Here is a 14632-nt window from a genome sequence, read left to right as displayed (position 1 = left end):
CTGGCAGAGCTCTGATGCTGTGCAGCCTTCCACTTACAGCAATTGTCTGACCTAACGGTGGCAGGTCTAGAGTTTACAAGATATTCAGCTCCTGATGGAGCCCTTTAGCATTTCATTTTGTTCAGAGTAATTGAGAGATTAAAGGGAATGAAAATAAAGCAGAAAAGTCTGAGTGGCTTGGTGAAAGGATAGATGTCCATGCACATATAACTCTGTTGTCTCAGAATTAAGATGACAAACTATTATTATTACACCCTTTCCAGGGTTTCCTTTGTGTGTTTCTTAGATGCTTTATGCCGTGGCTTGTTATCTTTTGTCAGTGTCACTTACTGTCATTTTGGTGAGTAGTCAGCGTGGAAGCAACAATTGCACCGCAAGTTGTCATTGCACTAAAAACTTGTGAAGCTTTCTGCATTTGGTGATGGCAGTGAACTCAAAGCTGCTTTTTCTTTTCTCCTGCCTCCCTCTCCTTTTTATTTTCTCACAATCAGTGTCCTAAAAATTAGGATAAACATGTTGTAATAAAGGAAATAAAATAACCTGGAAAAAAAGTCTTAAGTATTTTCCCACATAATTCTAGAAAGGTATTGCATACAGTTCGAAATTTCAGAAAAAATGTCGCATTATCACTTCACAGCAAAATGTTAAAATGTAGGTGACGGACATTTTAACTGCTGTCTTATTTCTTTCCTGTAACCTCCAACACAGTACAAAGTAAAGTCGATTTGGAAAATACTGTGTTCACTTCTGCTCTACAGCTCTCGGAACTACATTATCTATCCGATACTATATGCTCATAGCACACCATCTTATGACAGCCATAGCCATCTTTCTTACTACGGGACATAGTCATCACAATGACAGGATGGTTTAGGTATGAGATTCTAACCAAAACCAGATGATATAAGAAGCTTAGATATACACTGACAAAGTTACCTGTTAAATAGTTTCCTTTGCTCTTGTGATGACTTGGAAGAATAAAGCAGTCAGTCACTGAATTTTCCTCTTTCTGCTTTTTTAGTAGTACCTATGCTATAATTCAGAAATTATTTTATTCCAAGCAAAGGAGTATGCACACTAGATATGTGCATTGGCATATTTTGGGGAAAACCTGGTTTCAGAGCAGCCCTCAGTCTTATCTTAATATGCTTCACTGGAAAACCCGATTCTTGTAGTCCACAGGCAAAACAGCAATGTTGTGAAAAGGTTTTCAATATGTATGTGTTGCAACCAGAATAATGGTAGTTTCATGTGATATTTTGCAAGGACTGTGTAAACATGTTTGCCTATGATTTAAACTGAGAGGGAAGGCATGCTTTTCACTGGCTCATCGTCTGTGCCATATTTTACATTACCTGAACAGCAAAGTCACTTAGATTGCTTGTGTTTAATTCTGAAATGTCTAGTGCCTTGGGAACACCAGGAAGACTTTTGCGTATAGCCAGACACTCCTAGAGGAGGAACAGGTAAGTTTGGGGCTTTTTGGTCTATCATAATAACAATTTGCACCAATTCCTTCCGGAGACCACTGCCCAAAGATGTGGTGGGTGGGCTCTGTGCAATGGCTGTTTTGGTTAGGGGTTGGGGGGCTTTTGGATTTCTAGTTTTAATGATCTTGTTTTGCAGGCTGAGGTCAGGTTCCTTTGCGGGGAAGAGAGAGTGTCCTCTGCTTTCCTTCTGTGAGTTTTGCTTATTTGGTTGGGGACCAGTATACTTCATGCCTAGTGGGTGGAAGAGGATTTGGGCATTTGAGCACATATTGGATTCTTATAAAGGAGAAAACATAGCTGTAGGAGCAGGTGGAGATTGATCCTAAGGGAGGACATTAGAAACCTGCAGCATGTCTGTGGTCTCTCCTGATGAGGAAATGCACGTACCTTATTGGTGGTATGTGTGCACCATATTGGAGCTTCTTTTATCAAATTACCTCTTTCATTTTCTTAATGTGAACACTTGGCATCATGGACTCGAGCATTGTGCTTTGCAATACCTGGAAGCAAGCCCATACGTAGCCAACCTAGTCAAATGTCTCCTTTTAACCGAGATTTTCATTAGGATGTATATACACTTCAGTCTCTCTAGAAAGAAATACTTCTATTCCATGGATGTTAGTGGGGTCAATTCAGCATATAAACTCCTCTGCTCTCTAAATAGTCTTGAGGAAGTTCACTGTGTATATAAAACTCGTCAGCAATGGTTTAAAGGCTGTACCAAACCAAAATTATACACGTCACGCTACAGGCCACTTTAACAAAAGTCACAGAGGCATTAAGACCACTAACCAGTTTCTGCCTCCCAAGTAGCTTCTGACGTCTGGAGCATCAGGCAAACAGGCCTGTGGGCTGTATGGCAGGACTGTGAGCTACCACTTGCAATGGTGTTATAGCAGCTGCTGAGAGCCTGACAGCTTTCCTCAGCGTACCTAGTCCATGTGCCCCTTCCCATCCATTTCAGAGGTTCAATTTGCTCTGAGAACTTGGTGACACTTTAGGGAAAGTTTGTGATCTTTCTTGCCTTACTTGCTGTCTTAAGGGAGGGCACATTAAAACTCATCTCTAACTTGGATTCCCAAAATACTTAAGTGACCCACTCCAATGGAGACAGATTGTATTAGATGCTTACCTATGCTTGGCAGGCTGTCAATTGTCAGGCATCGATTCCCAGAAGTGTAAGATGAGATTTGAATTTCAGCCATTTCAGTCTGCGTTTCTAGGCCTTATAAAGCATTTCTCTTGCCTCTTAAAAAAAGTGAAATAAACCCATTCTGAAGAGCATTTCATGTGATGCTCTCCCATTCATTATCACCCGTTTAGCTTGCTTCATCTCAGTCACGTGGAATAGGGATGGAGCATAAGCTAAGCTTGAAAGGGCATGCCACTTGGAATGTGTCAAAAGGCTTTGGCTTGGCTTAGTTTGGGTGTGTTCCTGTGTATTATTAGTAGGGAAATCTTTAACATCTTAAGACATCAAATTTGCAGATCTGAGTCTTCCTGCTGGAGTAGGAGAAATGGTGCTTCAAATGGTTCATGACAGAAGTTTCGGCTCCTATACTTGATGAGGCATTGATGATGGGCCATTTCTCTATTCCAAACAGACAAATTATATTGGCAGATGTAACTGAGGGAAGATAAATGAAGCATCTTGTGTTTGAAGTGAAAGTTGTGTGAGTGGTGAAGGGCAAACTGCCTATGGCCTTCTCTCTCTGAAGCATCCTCTGTAGCTTGAACAGACGTTAACTACTATTCACAAATTAACTGTGGGTGTTTTTAAATATTTATTACTTTCTCTCTCTTTAAAGTTAAAGCCTGCATCTGCCCACCACAAAACAAGTCCTTTAAGAATAGATGTGGCTCGCTGCCTCTCTACAGTAAAAGCTGGTATTTAGCAGAGCACATAGAAGTTAGTGTCTGCAAGTAGAAATTAAATTGCTCATCCCCCCCTGCTGTGTGGGCAGTTCTCATTCCTTCACTCTTGCCCCCTCAAGTTGCTCATTGCAAGTCTGAGACAGTGTAAAGAAACAGCACCTGGCTATTCTGAAAAAGCCTGAGACTCTGAAGACAGACATTTCAGCCTTAAAAATAATAATTAAAAAAAGGTGTTCAACTGTTAATTCACTTCAGCTTGCATTTTTAAGCACTGAATAATCCTTATCAAGCAGCCAAGGACTGAAGATAAGTACTTGTTATAACTAGCATTTTTTGGGGGGAAAGGAGAAATGGACAATTGACAACTGTATAGCACCAAGGCTTCTTGAGAGAAGCAGGTGTAATGACACTCCTTTTGGTATCTGTGTGTATAGAAACCTAATAATAGTGTATTTTTACATAGCAGTAATGCAAGCAGGCAGAGATTTGCTTTTGACCCTCTTTTCAGTAGACCCAGTTAACTCCTGATTTACTACGGTAGGTGGGCACCTTGCTTCAGAGCTGGATAAAAGAACATATCTGATATGAATTGTAATTCTTTTTTTTAAAATGTTATCTCAAAGTGGGAAAGGCAGTGAATAACTAAGCTGAATTACTGATAAAATTTGGTGTTTACACTCAGATTAAATACAGGTTTTCTGGTCACAGCAGACCAACCGCTGCTACTTAACACCTGCAGCTACTGCTGCAGCATTTAAGTGCAATCTGAATCTCTGCTTAACTTAAGCAGAAGGCTTAAAGACCTCGGTAGCACAAGCTTCTCCAAAGACCAGAAGCAGAAATGGCAGTCTGTGCCACTAGCCCCAGGACCAGAATGAGTAGCATTAGCAGGGACATATTTTGCACCATTTGAAGCATGGAGACAGAAGCTGCTCTGCTCTTTGTTCACCTGGAGTATGCTGGGCTGCCTGAGGCGCAGATACTCCCTCTGCACGGCCTCTGATCACAGCCACGTGTTCAGACTCTTAATCCAGTCCAAAAAGCTTGCCGGTGGCCACAGTGGATTTGGGAAGTTTAGTCAGTCTCTGTTCTGTGGACCTTTGCCTTTGGAGAAACGGCAAGGGTGAACTTCATCCCTTTTCCACAGGGAAAGAAAAGCAGTTTTATAGTAGTTGCTCTCCCAGAGCTTTAGCATTTTAGAGATTTTTCCCTTTCCAGATGCCACTCTGCAACTAATGACAATTTTTTGATGCCATGAGCTGCTTCTACCTGACTAGACAGCAGAACAACCGAGCTCCTTCTCCTGCCTGGCCCTGTAGGTTGGTCTGCAGTGATTAGGGCTGTGCTGAGAAGTCTGCTACAGTCAGATCAGGAAAGCCCAATTTAAAGACAGCGTTCAAGTGTTAGAGTATGTGTGGAGAGCAAATGGGCACCTGAAGCTTGCAGATCTGCTGAGAGGGCATCCCCTATGCTTGGCAAAGGTGGTGAACCTTCATCAGTTTCTAAGCAGAGCACTGGGATTGGGACTTCTAGTTAGCATCCTCTGTCAGGCAAGGATCTGCACCAGAGCCGCAACTGTCCTAAGCAATTTAATGTGATTTCTCTCCCCCCTCCTTCCCCAGTCACTTTGCTTTTTGGTTGTTAGTAACCTGTATTATCTAAATTTGACTGTATGATTAGAGTGCCTCGCAAAGGATGCAACACTTTCTCTACTTTTAAAATGAGTTCATGGAGTTCCAAGTTCTCCTCCAAATCAAATCCAGTGGAAAAGCAATTTTGGAGTAGGAATTATTTCATTTTAAAAATGACTTATTTCTACAGTAGTAGATGATTAAAAAACCACAAAACTTCGGGGGGGGGGGAAATAGAGATACATTTTGGAAATGTTAGTACAGACTTTTATGATGTTACCATTGCACTAGTGGGTTTTTTCCTCTTGATTTGGCAAAGTTTCATTTACTCAATTTTACAGAACACTTAGGTTACGAATATTTCTTCTTCAGTCAGCTTTACATATTGTCTTTGCTGTTTTTTTTCTCGCATCAATATCTGAAAAAAGTCAGATCCATTTGAAGATCAAATTTTTTGTGTATAACCATGCAAATGAAAATATTTTACAAAAAGAAGTTTAAACTTTCCCTTTAGAGAGCAAGTAGATATTTCTCTGCTGTAAAGTCAGCAGGCAATCTAATAGAATTTTCTCTCCAATGTTTAAATATCATCTTTCTGAACATTAATGTGAGTGCTCTACAGGGACTGTTGTGTCCCCCTAAGAGTCAGGGTGGGGAGTATGCAGGTTTCTCTATGCTAATCTCTAAGTATGAAAGCACCACACAGCAAAGAGAAGAGCTCATTTACCTTGTGTGCGTGGGCTGCGGCATCTCTGGTATGACTAGCACGTATGTGATGGCATGTGTTCAGCAGCTGGGCTGAAACATAGTGCTGGTTATTTTATGCAGAGGCATTTGCAGCGGTTACCCGTGCACAGCAGGCTTCTGTCCACCTGGAACCAGGTGGGGCCTTGTGACCAGCCAGGCCTTTTTTGACTAACCAGGCAAAGTTTCTTGGCCATTGAATAATTATCAAGTGACTTGAAGTACTATGCTCTTAACTGTAAGGTTAAAATAACAGCTCTGATACGATGTTCTGTAAGTTCAGCTCATGCTAGTGCTAAATTAACTACATAAATACTGACAATCCAAATCACATGGTTTTATTTCCAAGCCCCTCCACATACAGAAGGATCATTGTAGTTTACAGGGATCCTAAGCATAGATTTGGGTTGTGTGTTAATCTTGTCTGGTTGGAAAATGTAGATAAAAATGAAACCTGTATTGTTGACTTAGAATTGCTTTTCAGGAAGGCTTTATGCTAGTGAACAAGGTCAAATCAAAGTGGAGAAATGACAGGTCAATTTTGGTTGGAAAAAAAAAAAAAAAAGCTGTGTGTGAGTGACTATGGTTCCACCAAAAAAATGTATTATATAATCATCCTTAAATGTCCTTTTTCCCCTGCGGGTGACCAATCTATTTTGTTTTACCTTGGTCCTCTGTAGCACTACTCCTGTGAGAGTGCATTTCTTGTGTAACTTACTGGGATGTTGACGTTTGGTGTCATTCTTAGTTAGATGCTTTCTTTGTCTTTATTTTTTTTTTTGAGACATCTGGGAAAAAACTTAATACTTCCACTGTATCTGTATCATAAATCAAACATTTTGCTGGAGGATAATGGTGCACTTAAAACAAAAAAAAAAACAAAAACCAAGACACAGAATTCAATACAATACCTAAAAAGCAACAGCTTGTCTTCAGCTAGAATTGTAATTCATTAATTAGAGTCAGCATTTACATATTTATTACGGTGTACTGGTTTTGAAAACAACAAAGAATAAGTTCATCCTTCCAGTGCATTTGATCAGTGTATGAAAATGAGAACAAAATTTTTTTATTGTGTTTTTATTTTATGTACATTTGAGTAATGTACACCCCTCGGTAAGGCTTGTGGGGGATTTCTAGAAAAGTTAATTCAACTATTCTACCATCTCAGTTCACTTCTTGGAAATGTTTGAGAAGAATTTGTCCATGAAGTCACTTAATGAAATCCCGTATTTCAGCAGTTGAATGTTCCACACTTCAATCAGCGTACTCCCATAAAAGAGTTTGTGTGGGGGATTGAACCCTGCAGATATTATCCACTGCAGGACTATGCTTTCCCATGCTCTCTAGTACTGGCAAAAGGAATAAATGAGAGTGAACAAAAAAATATTTGTACGTTTTATGTAGAATAGATCTCTAAACTTTGAAGATTTAACTGTTTGCCACTACTGTGCCCTCGAAGTCGCTCCCACCCTGAAGAGTAACAAGCTGGTGGCACAAGACCTGGGTGTATCTGTACTTCAGGGTCAGCAGGGTTCGGTGTCACAAGTGAGGCTGTTTACATAGATAGCCTCCTCTTTTCTCCACTTCCAGCTCCCTCTTTGCTGCCATGAGCACCTCTGTGGTCGCTGCCAGCCCTCGTGTTGCAGCAGAGCTGATAGACCTGCTGAACCCCAACAGTCCAGCCCAGAACTATTCATGTACACAGTGCTCTTGTCACTCCAAGTTTGTCCCCTGGGCAGACAGCGTACCTAAGATCTGCAGAAGACTAACCTTTGGTACCAGCCTATTAAACAACACTATTTTTTCATTTGTATAAGAGGCGGCATTAGAAAGGCTCTGTGGTGCAATACACGTGTTATTATTTACAAATATACTTAGTGGCTATGTCTGAATTTGTTTAAATGTAGTTGGTTTACTGGATGTGGCAAGAGCAAATTTAATATTTAATTGACTATGAATAGGCAATAAAACCTGTTCCTGTGCCAGAAACAGGAAGGCGAAGAGTTCAGACCCATTCATAGGGGTCTGCCAATTACTTTTGGACTTTAAGCTGAGCGTAGGATTTTGAAATGGTACTGAGCTAAGTGAGTCCTCTTCCCTGTGGATGATATTTTAGTGCCACGTTAAGAGGCTACCTTCACACCTTGCTATGACCAATGGCGGCACCTGGCTATCACTTGTGTCACATATATATTGAAATGAAAAGTCTAAAGTTTTGAGTCAAACCCTTTGAGCCAAAAGCTATGGGTTTGCTATTATATTGGAAGAAAGATTGCTCTGAAATTTTTAAGTATCTTTGAGTCCCCTATTGCCTCTGAATTGACCAATTTCTCTTTTCTGTGGCAGAAGTTCAGACTTTTCACTCTACCTCATTTGACTTTTTCAGCCCTGCAAACTCCCCATTCACCTATTAGCAACAGCCCAATAGTGGCTTAGGTACATATTTGTCACTATCCCTGCTAAAAAAGTGCTTCAGAGATGACAGTTGTTCCTAAATGATACACCGCAGTGAAATCACGAAGCAATGCAAAGGATGGCTCTGTAATCATCGCTAACCAAGTTAAAAACACCTCAGAAACACCACCTAACGCATCCTGGATAAATCTATCTCTAGAGCAAACTTCTAGTGTTTTATAAATCTTCTATAATTTTTTTTTTTATTAAAAACTTCAGGCACACAAATATTTTTCTTTCAATAAATATGCACTCTCCTTATTGAAGTTTTTGAGGTTTGCTGTGGGTTCAACAGCTCTTCATCCTTCTAAACTATGTCACTTCTTAGAAATGGTTACAAAACTCAACAAACTGCTTCTGTTATGTTTAATATACTCTTTAATAAACTGTGTTCCTGATAAGCAATCCCATGTTTGAGCTGTCTTTCGCTGTCTCGGGTTCTTCAATGAAATGCACCATAACATCTTCTATTTAAGACAATCTTTTTTAAAAAAACCTTCAAGATGCTTTCTTCGCTTTTGTTCTTTTATTTTTCTATCACACAGTTTGTTTAGGAGACTAAACCCAAATGAGTTTCACAGTCTTCCTCACAGGTTTCACCTCTAGGAGGAATAGCGCGCTACCAGCCTTTCTGTAGCTGCTGGGAGAGCAACGCAAGGTGCACAAAATAAAGGCAGTTGATAATGCAGTATTTTTCTGGCAATGGTTTGTGACTCGTGTGTTATCCTAGTAGTGCCCCAGTACAAGTAATCCTGCGTATTGGCATAGCAGACCTTTACATTACTTGTCAATCTGCCTCTTGAATTTCATGGGGGCGGAGCAGAGACAATAATATTAACATGTCATTTTTGTGTACTCTGTTTTTATTATCTAATGATGGACGCAAATCGGAGAAAAGTGACTATAGCCCACAGGTATCTGGAGCTGGGGAAGTCTTTTCTCACTGAAGCTTTTGTTGTCTTCAGCTAGGCATGTTGCTGCTTTTCCTGAGCAAAACAATTTTAATAAAACCACAACAGTAAATACTCAGAGGCATCATCTCTAATTATTTTACAATGGCAAGTATAGGTCAGATCTAGCAAGGAAGCCTGTTAGTCAACCAAAGTAATAAACTGAAAATTGACCATAAACATGACTGACAGTTCCTCTTTGGATTAGTAAAGAGAGCAGAATAGCTTGAGAGGAGTTATGGAGAAATATCAGTTTGATTTATGGGCAGTAAGCTTGCTGTGGACTGTGTATGAACATGGATCTTAAATAAGAGCTACCATTTCTTGTTTGAAGTAAATCTTTAATGCCAGTGTAAACTTTGCAGAGGAAAATAAGTAACCACTATTCATCCCAGTAAGAAAGAACTGGGAGTAGAAATGAAAGATCAATTGGAGATCAAAGGTTGCACTCTTGCCCTATATTGTTCTTATGTAAAGATTTATTTTTGTCTTTGAATTCAAACAGATGCAGAGAGAATGGGTTGTCAACCTATATAACCAGGCTCATTTTGTAAGATTAGCATAGACAAAAACCTGAAATCAGTACGAAAAATGAAACTACATTTTGACATGAATTGCTGGGGTCCAACACACCTATGAAGTTGGAGGATTCACTCTCAAGACATGATCTCCAATATTAGGCTCTCTAGGCATTATGTATCTTACGCTTGTTACAACAGCTTGGGGATCTTTTGCTGGTGTCTCCTGTGGGAGTTTGCCAGTGGCCAGCTCATCAAAACCAGAATATCTATTGCTTTTGGTCCAAACTTTCTTTGGGTTTCTCAGCTTTAGGAAAAGTCACTGAGGAAACGGATGAGCAAGATTTCACTCCTCATCCTTTCTTGATTTGCAGCAGTCTACTCAAAATATTCTCCCTTTGTATACAATTGATTTTTTTTTCTTTTCAAAAAATGCAAAAGATCTCACTTTCACTGGGACAGCATCACGTTTGGAAATACTTCAATTGTTCATGAAACAAATATTTGGGTAGTCCTGGAACAGAAAAATGAGAGCAAGCTTATTACAAAGGGAAATATCAACTCCAGCTGTATATAAGGTTCTCTTAAAAATTCTAGGAAGCAATATTAATTTGATGATGGCAAAATATTAGCCCTACAAGAGTCAGGAGATTTCATAAAGTGAGTTTTTGTTTAGTATTCAATATCGAGCTGAGTTTCACATGTTCAGTCCCACTCTTAGGGTTTAAATCCAAGGGATGTCCAGAGCAGCTAGAGTCAATGAAGCAAAGTGCTACAAAGCCAGAAGTATTTATTACCTGTACTTTATTTGTAGGCATGATGTTTCTAAATTCCTGTCTTGGAGGGGTAAAAGAAAAGCAAAACTCATTTTTTTTTCTAATCTACTTTTGTATGATGTCTTGCTTAATAAAATTTCTTAAGAAGTGTTCATTTTCTGTGTATGATAAGGTATTTAGGCTTGGCGGAAATGCCATAGCTAGCTGCCTGCTAGCCTGGTACTTGAGTCAATACAGCTTCTTGCCTAGGAAGGTAGGGTCTTTTCAGTTTAAGTATGCGTGTTCTAAGGTAATCCCCAAGCCCCTCCCAGGAACACCAACTACAAAACAAGTACAAATCCTAGAACAACAGAGGACCAAGAACTTCCAGATCTACCTTTCAAACCTATGGCTAGTTTTGTGACATCCAGTTCTGATTCTGCAGCAAAAAAAAAAAAAAAAAAAAAAAAAAAAAAAAAAAAATCGTGGTGTAAAATGTGTTAACTCACTACATCTTAAATGGAGAGAATAATTTTCTCTGAATGGGAGGCTGTGAATAGCTATACTGCTTTTAGGAGCATCTGGAAAGGATGCTTATGGAGGTGGTCACAGGCTTGATTCAGTTAAGCTAGCTTTAACCCTTTAAGATTAATTTCCAAATCTAATGTGATTGTATATTTTGAGACAAAATTCTAGGTTTGCATTTAAAGGAATTTTTTTTTTCTTTTTTTTTTTCCTGGCAATATTTTCCTTTCCCCTGGGTCTAATATGTTCTTTCAGCTGGGTAAACTAGATAATTTTCTGTAGCTTTATTGTCTTCTTGTCTATACCTCATCTTCTATTCTATGTGATGTACAGATATTCTTCCATACTAATATTATAAACTAGAACTGAGGAGTGATTGGCAATTGTATTCTCTTTAGATGAAAAAAATTTAGCAGAATGTTCTAACCATTTAAAATAAAAGAATCAGGGTAATGAATTTTGAGAAGTTATGCCACTTCACTCAACTAAGAGCATAGAAATAAGCAACCCAGCATCTATCCAAGAAATTTGTTTAACCAGGATGCATCCTAGCGAATTTAAGGAAAATGAAGCTTAATGGAAAGTGCTGCTGATTTGTAGGGGTAGTAATTCTATTTAACTGGAATTTTTTTCAACTGATTTAGTGGTGTTCAGGTCTTCATCAGTCTCATTACTCACTCCTCACCCTGCTAATGCAGTGTTCGCTTTTATCCTACCTGTAGCTCTAAAATGCAGTAATTTAATTGTCAGTTCTCTGTGGTTGATAGCTGACTTATTCTCCATCATTATGCACTTAATCAATCTGTGTATAAAATGGAGATTAAGCAAGAATTTGTATAGTTTTCTGTAATTTGTTTCCTTTCCATAATTATTTTAATAGGTTGCTTTATCTTCCCTACTGTCTTTTGAGGGGAAGGGCGGTGTGGGGACGTTTGAACCATGTATGGAGACTTTAACAGCCTTGTGCAGTCATGGTATTCTTAAGGATATGGTGCATCTCCTTGCTGCTGATTAAAGAAAAGAACGATATAGAGATGTTGTCTTTGGTGCCTTGTCTGAGGCCTGAAAGCAAATGCAAAACTGTTGTGGTCACTTTAAAACTGTGAAATTATGAACTTTGGTCGAACTGGGACTTTCCTGAAGGTTTTTCAATAGAAATAAAAATTACTCTGAAAGGTAAAAGCTGTTTGATGAATGTGGATTCTTTAAAACTCATCAGATGTAATAATAGGTTATAGACTGCCTTACAATCAGCATGTCAATACTAAATTCCTTAGGCTTATTTTTCATAAGCTCCTTTGTGTAGCATGTGAAAACTAGTTGTGGTATAAGTTCTGCAAAGTACTTGGGAAGTGACCTAGGCTACATCTCCTTCACACATTATTTAGTTAAGACAACTGACCACACTAAGTCTTCCAGTTTTTTGTGCTATTATAGTATATAGCTGTGAATATGTACCCATCTTATGTTGTAAAGATGTCTTCCCATTGTGAGATCACTAAGCTCAAATACATCTCCCATTTCTGATCCTTGTGCTTTTTGTACAAAGGTCCACTCATACAATATAGCCTGTAAGGTCATTGTTTGTTGGGGTTTTTTTGATGGTGTCTGTCATTGAAAGTTTACACTAAAACCCTTCATTGACTTACTGGAATAAACCAAGAATAACTGGCTTAAAATTTTATGTAAGAGTGTTTTCCATCCAGGGACCTACTGAGTTGTCAAAGTCACTCTGTTCTGTAGTTCCGATTTCTGTAAAGTTGTGGTGGAGTCCAGACACTTTATGGTGCTAAGGTTGTGGCTTAGCTGAGACCCCCACCGCTGGCAATGGCAAGTGCTGGCTCTGAGGCTCACGATAGCTCCTTGACTGCTTGGACTTTCAGGACTGTGGCTGTCAAACTAGCTTGCCTCGAAATCCTTACAAAGAAGCTTTTGGGGTGCTGATTTTGATACTAAACTGAGAAGAAAGTGCTGTGGGCCCTCTCCAGAGAGACCTGGTTACCTGGGACATGGAGAAGGCTGAGGTACTCGGTGACTTTTTTCCCTTGGTCTCCACTGGCAAGTGCTCCAGCCACACCACCCAAGTCACAGAAGGCAAAGGCAGAAGGGTCTGGGAGAATGTAGAACCACCCACTGGAGGAGAAGATCAAGTCTGAGACCACCTATGGAACCTGAAAGTGCACAAGTACATGGGACCTCATGAGATGCATCCACAGGTCCTGAGGGAAGTGGCAGGTGACATGGCTAAGCTGACATCATATTTGAGGAGTCACGGCAGTCTCGTAAAGTTACCACTGGCAGGAAAAGAGGAAACCCCATCCCCATTTTTAAAAAGGGAGAAAAGGAAGACCTGGGAAACTACAGGCCAGTCAGTCTCACCTCTGTGCCTGGCAAGATCTTGGAGCAGGCTCTCCTGGAGACTAGTCTAATGCACATGGGAAATAAGGCGGTGACTGGTGACAGCCAACATGGCTTCACTAAGGGCAAATCGTGCCTGACAAATTTGGTGGCCTTCTACGACAGGGTTACAGCATTGGCAGGTCAGGGAGAGCAACTGCCATCATCTATCTGGACTCGTGCAAAGCTTTGACACTGTCCCACACAACATCCTTGCCTCAAAACCGGGGAGATATGGATCTGACAGGTGGAGCACTTGGTGGATGAGGGATCAGCTGCGTGGCCACACTCAGAGTTGTGGTCAAGGTGTTGATGACCAAGTGGAGAGCAGTGATGAGCCTAATTCCTCAGGGATCTGTACTGGGTGTGGTGCTGTTCAACATCTTTGTCAGCAACATGGACAGTGGGATCGGGTGCACTCTCAGCCAGTTTGCCAACACCGAGCTGAGCGGTGCAGTTGACATGCTGGAGGGGAGGGATGCCATCCAGAGGGGCCTTGCAGGCTGGACAGGTGAGCCCCTGCAAGCCTCATGAAGGCATCCAGAAGGCCAAGTGCAAGGTTCTGCACATGGGTTGGGGCAACCTTCACTATCAATATTGGCTGGATGGAGAATGGACTGAGAGCAGCCCTGAGGAGAAGGACTTGGGGGTGTTGGTGGATGACAGTCTTGGCAAGACCCACTAAGGTGTGCTTGCAGCCCAGAAAGCCAACCAAATCCTGGGCTGCATCAAAAGTGTGGCCAGCAGGTTGAGGGAGGTGCTTCTCCCTCTCTGCTCTGCCCTTGTGAGACCCCACCTGCAGTCCTGTGTTCAGCTCTGGGGCCCCCATCATAAGAAGGACATGGACCTGTTGGAGTGAGTCCAGAGGCAGGCCACAAAGATGATCAGAGGGCTGGAGCACTTCTCCTACAAAGACGGGCTGAGAGAGTTGGGGTTGTTCAGCCTGGAGAAGAGAAGGCTCTGTGGAGACCTTATTGTGGCCTTTTAGTACCTAAAGGGGGCTTAGAAGAAAGACAGGGACAGACTTTTTAGTAGGGCCTGTTGAGATAGGACAGGGAAGGAATGGTTTTAAATTGAAAGAGGGTAGATCTAGATTAGATATTAGGAAGAAATTCTTTGCTGTGAGGGCGGTGAGGCACTGTCCCAGATTGCCCAGAGCAGCTGTGGGTGCCCCATCCCTGGCAGTGCTCATGGCCAGGCTGGATGGGGCTGGGAGCAACCTGGGCTGGTGGAAGGTCTCCCTGCCCACAGCAATGGAGTTTGAACTAGGTGGTGTTTAATGTCCCTTCA

The 14632-nt window shown here is 40.9% G+C and overlaps 1 long non-coding RNA gene across 1 annotated transcript in view; it reads right to left on the bottom strand.

Annotated features, from left to right (window-relative positions):
* LOC121099056 overlaps positions 1 to 14632 on the bottom strand; it is a 284189-nt gene that overhangs the window by 243766 nt on the left and 25791 nt on the right. The window lies entirely within an intron of this gene.

The sequence above is a fragment of the Falco naumanni genome, chromosome 1 (genome assembly GCF_017639655.2).
Source record: "Falco naumanni isolate bFalNau1 chromosome 1, bFalNau1.pat, whole genome shotgun sequence".
Classification (NCBI taxonomy): Eukaryota; Metazoa; Chordata; class Aves; order Falconiformes; family Falconidae; genus Falco; species Falco naumanni.
This window is presented reverse-complemented; position numbering and strand designations above follow the sequence as displayed.